The sequence below is a fragment of the Trichechus manatus genome, unplaced genomic scaffold (assembly GCF_000243295.1).
Source record: "Trichechus manatus latirostris isolate Lorelei unplaced genomic scaffold, TriManLat1.0 scaffold00088, whole genome shotgun sequence".
Classification (NCBI taxonomy): Eukaryota; Metazoa; Chordata; class Mammalia; order Sirenia; family Trichechidae; genus Trichechus; species Trichechus manatus.
In genome coordinates this window covers 4,304,417-4,315,123 of record NW_004444024.1, presented here as the reverse complement: position 1 = coordinate 4,315,123, position 10,707 = coordinate 4,304,417, and the positions used below count along the sequence as shown (strand labels likewise).

Below are 10,707 nucleotides of genomic sequence, written 5' to 3'. Positions count from 1 at the left end.
AGTAAGAAGGGGGTCTAGCTTTCCCTTTTGTCTTTACTAGTGAGGTCTCTGTAATGATAGGAATTATCTTCACTGACTTCCCTTTGTCCTTAGAATGACAGACTTCTTAACACAACTTACAAGGTTCTGAACAGTGTGGCCCAGCCTACCTCTCTAGCCTCATTCTTCGCATTATCTTTCTGTTGGTTATTGTGCTCTAGCCACACTTCCCCTGAGGGCTTTCACATACACTATTCCCTTTGCCTGATATACCCCTTTTGCCTGGCCAACTCCTACTTATCTACAAAGTCTGAGCTTAAATCTCACTTTTACCAAGAACTCTTCCCTGATGATCCTGAGGTGATTGAGCTCCCTCTATTACATGTTGCTGTAAAAAAAAAAAAAAAATTAGCATAGCATACTTACAAAAATACCTCGCCAGGAGAGGGCACACAAACATAGAAGGCACGCATTATTTGTGTAAAAATATGGTGTATCCTCTCATGTTGCCCTCTACAGATCCCTTGCAAGGCTCATGACAAGGTCATTAAATACCTGCTAATGTAATTATTTATGTGGTTGCCTCTTCCTTTAAATACTCCATGAGGGCAGGTTCTCCTTCTGATTTGTTCGTGACTTTATCTTCAGGGCTTGGCAGAGTGCCCAGTACAGAGACTCGTGGTAATTTGTTCAATGAATGAATCCTCACAATCTTAAGAGCCTCAGGGACAGAGGGGCCTCTTAGAGATCTAATGCCTTCATTTTCGAGCTGATAATACCTAGGCCAGAAAGGATAAATGACTTTCTCAGAATCACAAGGCCAGCGAATGGAAGAGGCCATTTCACAATTAATTTCCTTCAGTAAATATCTTCTAAGAGCCTACTATGTTCCAGGCACTGTCCTAGGTTCTGGACAAACAACGATGGACAAGGCAAAGTCCTTGACCTGCTAGAACTTATATTTTGGTGTCAGAGATGGCCAATAGGCAGATAAACAAATAGACACATAATACAGAGGCAGTGATCAATGCTATGAAGAAAAAGAGGTGCTATGAAGAAAAAAATTTCATAACTAGTGAGGATGCAAACCCATGTTTTCTGGTTCCAAGTGTGGGGCTCTTTCCACTACATTACGCTGCCTGTCCTGAGTAAACAAACAAAACCATAATTTATGAGCTCCCTCAGCTGCCTGTGTGTGCACTCAGTGGGGTGAAACCCTAATGCCGTCCATGAAAAGGGGCCAACATCATCAGAAGCAGCAGCTGACTGGCTTGCTTGCTCAAGCAGGTGTCATGGCACTAGCCAGCCTGGCCTCTGCTGTCTTGAAACTTCACATCTGGCACCCAAAGAGAGTTTAAATACAACAGCCATTGAACTGAGTGGACTGAGAAGGGTTAGAGTTGGCTGGTCTCTGGGAATGATGCAAACCACAAGGGGACAGTACTCAGGAGGTGAACAGAGAAAACAGATGGGCTAAAACTACAGGCGTGACTATTGCCTAAGCACCCCATACATCACTGCGGGAGACAGGGGGAGGCCTTCTTCTCTGCTGGAGATCTGTTTATTTTATCATTTATAAAGGTGCCCTCTTACGTCTGTATGTGGGGAAATAGAATGTACACTCAGACCACCGGCTTTAAACTGTTTCAAGTAGAAATATAGTTGAACCAAGAGTACAGAATGCACATAGAATGGTCTGGCAGCTCACCTGAAAGGTAGTGGTGCTGATGAAATCAAAGAGTCATGGATTTGAGAGGTGAGTAGAATCATAAGGATACCCACTGAGGCACTGGTTCCATTAGCACTCCTGATTCACTTGGTTATAGTATCAGTTTTGATATTCCGATGTGTTGCCTATAACACAAAGTGGGCACGCTAATAAAAGTTAGTTGAAAAAAATAATAAATGAAGGATGACAACTCATTTTCCCACACTGGTAAGATTAAATCCCAAAGCATTACTTTGAAAATAATAAGTTATTTCCTAACCAAGTACTATGAACTAGACACTTGATGTTCATTATCTCTATCACAATAGCCTTGAGGTGGACATTATCTTTATCTTACAGATAGCAAACTGAGGCTCAGAGAAGTTAACTGACCTTCTGTAAGTCACACGATAGATAGTACATGGGAACTGTGCTCAGGTCTGTCTGACTCTTAAGTCCAAGTACTTCTACAAAACCAAGAAGTGATAATCACTTGCCTAACAGTAAAACACAACTGTCTCTAGCTGCTCTACTGCTTCTAATTTGTTGTAGACTGGGAAATCAGATAACTCATATTGTAAACTATGCACAAATTTGAGTAGAGTAGAGGGGCTTCATGAAGAAGGTTCAGAATGTTCTCATATTTCAGGGGTGGATTTTGGGGTTTGCAGCAAAAAACCTTACTGCTTGAGAAGTATATTACTGTACAGTCCCAAGTATAATGGCCATTCAATGGACATCTGATATGAACCCTAATTATGATATTCAAGACTGCTTACTGCTGGGAGAGAACTCATGTCAAGGATAGATGACAACAGGACACTCACAGTCTGCCTCTCAAATCCCAGGCCTTCCATGTACTTGCTGGACAGCCTCTCTGCCTTTCAATTTCCTAATTCATAAAATCGGGCTGGCATCTACACCTCACAAAATTGTCAGAAGGTTCAAATGATATACCAATATAAAAGCACCTGGCATAGGATTGGTGTACAATAAATATGACTCAGGATGACTTTAGTTGACCAGTCTGGGACTATGGGTGATTCTGGCCCAAAGAATTCCAGGGAGATGCAGTCAGTTCCAGGTCTAAATCAGAATGTGTGTTTGTGCGTCACAGAACTGCCTACATGCATCCTTAGTGGAACCGTGGAACCAATCCCATCTCCATGGTTTAACTAGGACCATGGCTCAGGCAAGAGCCAGAGGATTTCCAAGCATGAGATGACCCTGCAAAAGGCTATTCCACATTTGAAGTCACTCCTAATACCATCCTGTCCTGAGTTTCCAAGGGGATCAATGGAGTCATTCTCCTGAAGCTGGACTAAATCCGACCTCAAATTATTTTCCTCTGCTTGTTCTGTCTCAAGATGCAAGTTCAATTTGGCTCTTACGACCTATTGCGTACTGGTAATTCTCTCTTCAGGTTACAAAGGGTGATTTTTCTAACATACAAATCTGACATGTTAAAGCTCTTCAATGTCTTCTCATCGCCTATAATATAGTCTTAAACTACTTAGCAATGTCCTCTGTGATCTGGCCCCTGTCTACTTACTTGGCTTGATAACCTACCATTCCTCCTCTCACTAAACCACTTCTAACTCTCTACTAACACTCCACGCTTTCTCATGTGTACGTGCTTTCAATGAGCTGCTCCTTCTGCATAGGATGCCCTTCTCACCTCCCATCTGGAAAACTTCTATTCTACTCAAGACCTCAGCTCAAGCACATCCTCTGTGAATCTTTCTTTAACCCCTATAGCAGTCACACCAGCCTGTGGGGCTATACCTCCATTACACAGGAGAAGGAAAAACATGGTACAGTGGAAAGCATACAGGCCTCAAGTCAGAAAAGACTAGAGTGCAAATCCTAGCCCTTCCTCCAAACACCAAACATCAAGCAGAGAAGAGAAAGTCTTAGTTTCTACCCTAACATGTAGCCCACTGGTGTGGTTTTCCTTATGCGGAGGTAGATGCAGGGGACTGTAGCCAAAAGACTCAATGTCCTGAATCACTGGCAAGTTCATCCCTATCTGGGATTGACAATTTTAAAGGTGTTCCAACTTCCATGTTCACTCACACACCTGTTAAGCCTGGGAGTCAGCTTCCTATGCAGGTGTGCTAATCATAGCATCCAAGTATTCTAGTTGCTCTGGTTTTAATTTTTCATTATAAAATTATAAATTGGCATTCTAGCTTTATTAAAAATAAATACACCCCACCTTTGCAACTTATTGGGCAAATCACATAAACTCTGAGCTTCCCTATCACCATTTATAAATAAAAGGTGTTATGAGGATTAGAGAAAATATGTTTAAATATCTAGCACAAATTTTTGCCCATGGTAAGCATTCTACATAAATATTATACATACATAGTCATTGCCGTTGAGTTGATTCTGACTCATAGCAACCCTATAGGACAGAGTAGAACTGCCCAATAGGGTTTCCAAGGAGCAGCTGGTGGATTAGAACTGCCGACCTTTTGGTTAGCAGCCATGCTCTTAACTGCTGCACCGCCAGGGCTCCAAAACTGTATCTATATCTCCCCTCACCCCCACAAGACAGCCAATTTCTCAAGGACAAGAAATTCATTTTTGTATCCCCAGCATCTAGCCCCGTGCCGGGCACATAGCAAACTTTCAACAAAAGTTTATGAAACGCACAAATATGCTGTTCTGCCTTTTTAATAGTCTGTCAGTTCCAGGAAGGTGGAGAAATTGTCACATGCTTTTCTTATATCCTCCACAGCAGCTGCCATGGTTAGGCAAATTAGTAAGTACTGAAGGCACACTTATGAGTGGACCGACACATTCTTCTTCCTAGGGGTTGGTACACAATGGAAAAGTCACACGATTCAAAACCAGAAGAGCTACATTCTAGCCCTGGTTCACTTCCTTACTGTGAGGTGTTGGGCATACCAGCTAAACTCTCTGAGCTTGCTTTCTGCAAAATAAGGGAAAGACCTTGCAGCTTATCACTAAGATAAAGTACCATATAAATAAATGTAGACTACCACTAAGAGGGACAAGCGAAACCATCATATCAGGCTTTATGGTTTGCAGGAAAATGGTTCTGCCTCATGTACATCTCACTCTAGGAGAGAAGAGCACAGTAGCATGATTAAGCCATGTTTATATAATCTTCACACAGAAGACTGAAGGAGATATCCTAGGAAAACATGGTTTCGACATTCAAAATAGACAACACATCACTGGGCAATAGCTGTCCTGCGGCCACTTATCTACCTGTGAACCTGCAGCATGGCTTAACTAGGACCCAAAAAATGCTAAATTTCCACCTGATTTTTTACAACAGCTAGCTCAAAGGCAAGGCCGAGAGCTGGACAATCTTTTTCAAGGGAAACAGTGTTCTTCATTTAAACTGAAACCAATTAAATAGATTGCTTAGGGAACTGTATTTAGAAGAGTTTCCTGGTGATCTAAAATTAACCGGAAAACTTTATTCTATCCTCTCTTTAAATTCTTCTTAACGTTTATTAGTTTACCTATCAAACTTTGTAATTTAGTAAGTATGGCATACTAAACATAATTGAATCTTTGTTTAATGATTCAAGACCACTTGGCAGGGATGCCGCAGAAAGAATTCAAGAATCAGATGAGTGACTGACATAAAGATCTCCTTCAAATCTGACAATCTGTGATCTGAACACCTAGTTGTACTTTCACTTATAAAAATGAACATGATCACTGGACAGTATGGAAATGCAAATATACCACCAAGAGGCAGTATAGTATAGTGGTTAAGACTATAGGCATTGGAGCCAAACTGTCAAGATTTATATCCTGGCTCTGCCACTTGCTAGCCCTATGACCTGGGACAAGTTACTTAACCTGTTTCATGTGTAAAATGGGGATAAAAATACCAAAGTGGTAAGAATACCAAAAGGTCAGCAGTTCGAATCTACCAGCTGCTCCTTGGAAACTCTATGGGGCAGTTCTACTCTGCCCCTATAGGGTTGCTGAGTAGGAATTGACTCGACAATGGGTTTTTTTTTTTTTTTAATATGTGCCAAGATACTAGGGATTTTTCCCGCATTATTTTATTTAAAGCACCCCTTCAAGGTAGGTGGTAGGAAACTGAAGTTCAGAGGTTTGACCAAGGGCCCTCTGCCTCCTAAGCCTGTGTTGTTTCCATCCCAGCACCCTGCTTCCCCAGTATGCCAAAACTGTTGTGTACAAAACTGAGTTGGATTTATGCTGATCCTGTATACATCCTATAAGCTGCCTTTTGAAATAATCCCCTAGTACCTGCTTGCTTTCCTGTCAATAGTCTAAGAGTAGGACAGAAATAACCCTACTAAGGATTCACTTAATCATGGTTTAGCTATATCATGAAAGTGTAAATGGTGAGTGGGGTTCAAACAGCTAAAATTCACTAAAGTGGTGAACTTTTCTCAGCCTGTTTCTTCTCTTAAATCCTTTGTTGTTCTTTGCACAGGACTATGAAATCGTGCCCATTATGATTAGCCCAGTTCTTTTCTTAAGTAGGAGTCCCTTGGTGGTGCAAATGGTTAATGTACTTGGGGGCTAACCAAAAGCTTAACAGTTGGGTGCACCCAGAGGTGCATTGGAAGAAAGGCCTGGCCATCTACTTCTGAAAAATCAGACATTGAAAACTCTATGAAGCACATTTCTGCTCTGACACATATGGGCTTGCCATGAGTCGGAATCGACTCAATGGCAACTGGTTTGGTTGTTCTTTTTTTTTCTGAAGTATTAAGTCCCTTGCCTATATTCATCTAAGCATTTTCTCAACTGTTATTTAAAGCTATTTACTGTGTATGTCCTATCACTCCAAAATAGTAAACTCTGAGCTACTGCAATCCCTAAGTATCTTGCTGGAGACCTGGCAGTGCAGTGGTTAAGAGCTCAGCTGCTAACCAAAAGGTCGGCAGTTCAAATCCACCAGCTGCTCCTTGGAAACCATATGGGGGATTTCTACTCTGTCCTATAAAGGTCACTATGAGTTGGAATTGACTCAGCAGCAATGGGTTTGGTTTTTTAAGTGTCTTGCCCAGGACTAAATACAGCTAGCATTCAACAACTTTTGGTGCTTTGGCTTTGAATGATCCAATGCAGATACTAAACAAAGCGGTTTTTCCATTCTTCAAGAATAGTCCAGTAAAAGACATGCCATATGGAATAAGCAGCTTGGGAAAGAAAGTCTAAAAGACTAAAAGAAAGAAGTTAAACAAGGACTAGCCCTGAAGAACTCTGAGTATAAAGAAGGGGGAGGTGGGGGGAGGCTAGCTGAAGCCTAAAGAAACAAGGAGTCTGGCAAGAGCAAATGAGAAAAAAAGAGGGAGGGGGAGGGTGTGTGGGGGAGCCAGACAATATTTAGGGTTTCAAATAGAAGGCAAATTCTAAAGTCAAGGTGGGTTTACCAGACAGAAAAAGTACTGGAGAGAAAATATCAAGCTTCTCTGGCTAAGGAGCCTGGGTGGCAATGTGGGTGGCCCACACTTAATAACACAAGAAACTGGACACAGATACAAGTGGATAGAAGTGTCATGCAGCAGGGAGTGCAAAGAGTCAATCCTAAATGCAGACATTTGGGTACAATGTGCTCTTCAGAGAGAGCATGGTGACAGCATCGGCTAATTTACAGAGCTGCCAGGGCAATAATTCAGAAAGCAATACTGCCTTCTCACAACAAAACGAAGCAGCCCCACAATGTTTCATGGTGGTAAAAAGCTGCATTACAGCATACTGAGATCCCGTAACCAATGAAAGGAGACAAGTTTACCCAAACGAGTCTTGACACAGAGTACATTATTATGCACTCATTCTACTCATGTCCTGGAGAAACTATTTAGTTTCCTTATATGGCCCTTCTCTTCAGTTCTCTCCTGTATAATAATGAATGTCTTCTCAGAGAAACAAAGATAGAAAAGGAATAGAACTATTCCACTCATCCCCCCCATTCCCTCAGTTTTTTTTTAGGGAGGTGAGTGGAGACTCCTATCACTGAGAGCATCACAGAAGAACTACCAGCTTTTGAAATGACTTTTAAAAAATGGATTCTGCTACAGAAATCCATACTGATGGGGGAAGACAATGGAAATACTGCAACCATCCATGCTGGTTGCCAGAACTAAGCAAACATCTATTAACCACGACACATTTCTTTTATCCTGTTAGATCTTAAGACACAATGTGCATGCATATGTAGAAATATTCACTCATGGCAAACAGAACCATAGAAAATACCAGCCGTCACTCTTAACTGAGAATCAACTTCTAATGTTACTTCTCTTCTTAAAATTCTTTAAGAGAGCTCTACTGTCTTCAGATAATATCCAAACTGCTTAGCAGAACCCAGCTTCACTTCTCAATACACTTTAGTCCCTATTCTTAAATTCCAGAGATCATTTCCTCAAAAAAAGCTATGCTCCTCTGACTAGAAAACCCTTTCCATCTCTCTTTGCTTGGAAAAATTCTACTCATCCTCTAAGAAACTGCTTAGCTTCCTCTCCTCCAGGAAGATTTCTTTGACACTCACCCTCGTATGAACTCTCGGAGGACTGTGTGCTTACCTATCACTGCACTCACCATTTGGCATTGTAATTTCATTTTACTGGCCTGTCTCTTATACTACATCCTTGAAGACAAGTTGCCAAATTCTATTTGACTCTGTATTCTCTAGTATCCAGGTCAGAGGCCTGACAGTAGAGACACAATAAGTGGGTCAATGAATAGTTAAGTATAGCCATCTACAAATCTCATTTTCTTTTGATAGGAAAATATCCACTCTCCTTAAAGCCTTTTATCAAAAAGGACAACTTTCTTCCCCTTTTGATCACATGTACAGCCAGAGTGATGGCTTTGAATGAGTGTAATATCTGGGTCATATCTTGATAGGACTGACTTCAGGAAGTCAGTCACTAACTGCATCATTTATGACAGCAGGAAGGAAGCTACTACTTGTACAGCACCTATGTGCTAGGCAATGTGTACAAAATTTATGCTATATATACATCACCTCAGTCTTGACAACCCATGGTAAGTCATTTTAGCTCTATTTTGATAAAGAACCTGAGGCTCGGAAACTTGCCCAAGGTCACACAGCCAGCAGGTGATGAAGCCAAAATAATACAATGTGCAAGATCAGGACTAGATTTTCTTCTAATGAACTAAAAAATGAAGTTGGCTGAAACTAAGATTTCCCACAGGGCTGAAAAAATGATGAAGGCAGCAAATAGCTTGTCCCTCTCAGACTATGGGTATGCAGTTTTAACCATATAAACTGAAAACCCGCCTTGTCCCTGTTCAGAGTCTAAATAATTGCATATACTGCTGCCATCCTGTCAAATAACAGACCCATCAGACATTCAGTTTGAAGCACTGTTTTAAAACAACTTCTCAAATTTATTTAACTCATGTAGATAACATGGCAGAGTCTTGTATAAAAAGAAAAAAGAAGCCACCACTCAATACCAAGCCTTACAGATAGCTCAGAGTTTAGGCAGCATAGCATATTGGGCTTAGAGAGCACAGGCTTTGCACTATCCCTGGAAAAATGGAGACCCAACCAGCACCAGATTTCTCCAATTCAAAAATCAGTTTTATTAGAGATCCCAGCATTAAAAAATAAAAAGACTGAGTTGTTGCTTTTTCTTCTATCTTCCATTCCTATTTAGAAAAATGACTAGAGGCAGTGAAACACACACACAATTTTATAGGGACTCCTCCAGACGTTCTTTGTCAAGGTTTAAGTCCAGGCTTTCCATCTTTCTCCCCATCTTTTTCTCATTTTTAAAAAGAAAGTGTTTTAGTCTATGTTGACCTTTACTCAGCTTACTACATAAAACCTCAGCTTTCTCAAGTCCTAGACGTAACACCAGAATTCTTCTCCCAAACCTCTGATCTTAATCAGCCCACGGAGGTGCCTGGCTGGAAAGTCCTGGGTGACGGTTGCTAAAGCAGCTCATATTGACCCCAAGGCCATTCATCATCCTAACCTTAAACAACAGACTGCTGATCACATCACTTACTACATACATCAGCTTAGGAGAGGGAGGAAGTCAGACATCCTTCGTCTGATCCTCTTGAGTCACATCAGCAGTCGAGCCCAGCTCCCTTCACCAAAGCTCACTGTGCAAGGTCACTGCCACACCACCTCAACCCGCTGACCTCACCACCTGTCCAGGCATAATGGAGTCACTGACAAGCTACCGTTGCAACAGATGATCTTCCATAAATAACAAACAAAAATGCTTTATTTGCTGTTTAGACCTACTAACAACTCTGTCTCTCCATCTCCTTCTTGGGGAGCCTATACTTTTAGGCAAACACGGGGTTAAAAATACAGAGGAGCAACATCTATATAGAAATGTGTGCCTTATCTCTTCTTTACAAACTTCCTGGAGAACTGCTATTTCTGAACGTTCAGTTTCCTTGAGAAGGAGAAATTTTACATAACTGTTGTACACTATATGTAGGAAGGGATTTCTCTTTTTAGCCTCCATTTCTCTATATGGGTGTCACTCTCTAGGTATTAAGAGTAAGAAAGGGAGGGGTGGAGAGCAAAAAACCACAACGAGCTGTATAAAGCACACAGTGTGTCAGCAACATGATAACTCCTCTAGTATCATCAATGCCGACTCTAAGTAACTTCTTGTGGCATTGAACACATCATTAAATTTCTATTTGTGCTCTGCCTGAGGCTTTTCTCTAACCACTAATTGCGAGTGAAGGTCTAGAGAGCTTTTGTGAAAGAGGCAGAGCACAAGTAATGTGCTGGTCTGGAGCCAGGTGTCAGTGTACTTTATAATGGAGGAAAAGAGGATTACAGGGAGATTTTTGTCTCAGCCTTTAGTCCAACCAAGACTTTAAGACTTAAAGAAAACTACCTCATAGGGGTAGGGGACAGAAGTGTGGTAGTGGTGGGAGATGACAAGGAGAGTGGTAAACACATCCAGTAAAAAAAATGCCAACACAAGTTCACAGAATACAGAGGAATAAGAAGGAACACTTCTGAGTCATAAGCGGATCGTGGCATA

The 10,707-nt window shown here is 41.3% G+C and overlaps 1 long non-coding RNA gene across 1 annotated transcript; it reads right to left on the bottom strand.

The window, feature by feature from the left end:
* Positions 1-339: 339 nt before the first annotated feature.
* On the bottom strand, positions 340-2,900 carry LOC111821542 (uncharacterized). Its single transcript, XR_002824922.1, has 3 exons — positions 1,688-2,900; positions 535-758; positions 340-367 (listed from the first exon to the last, which is right to left on the bottom strand). It is a non-coding gene; the product is annotated as an uncharacterized LOC111821542 (long non-coding RNA).
* Between the last annotated feature and the right edge of the window lie 7,807 nt (positions 2,901-10,707).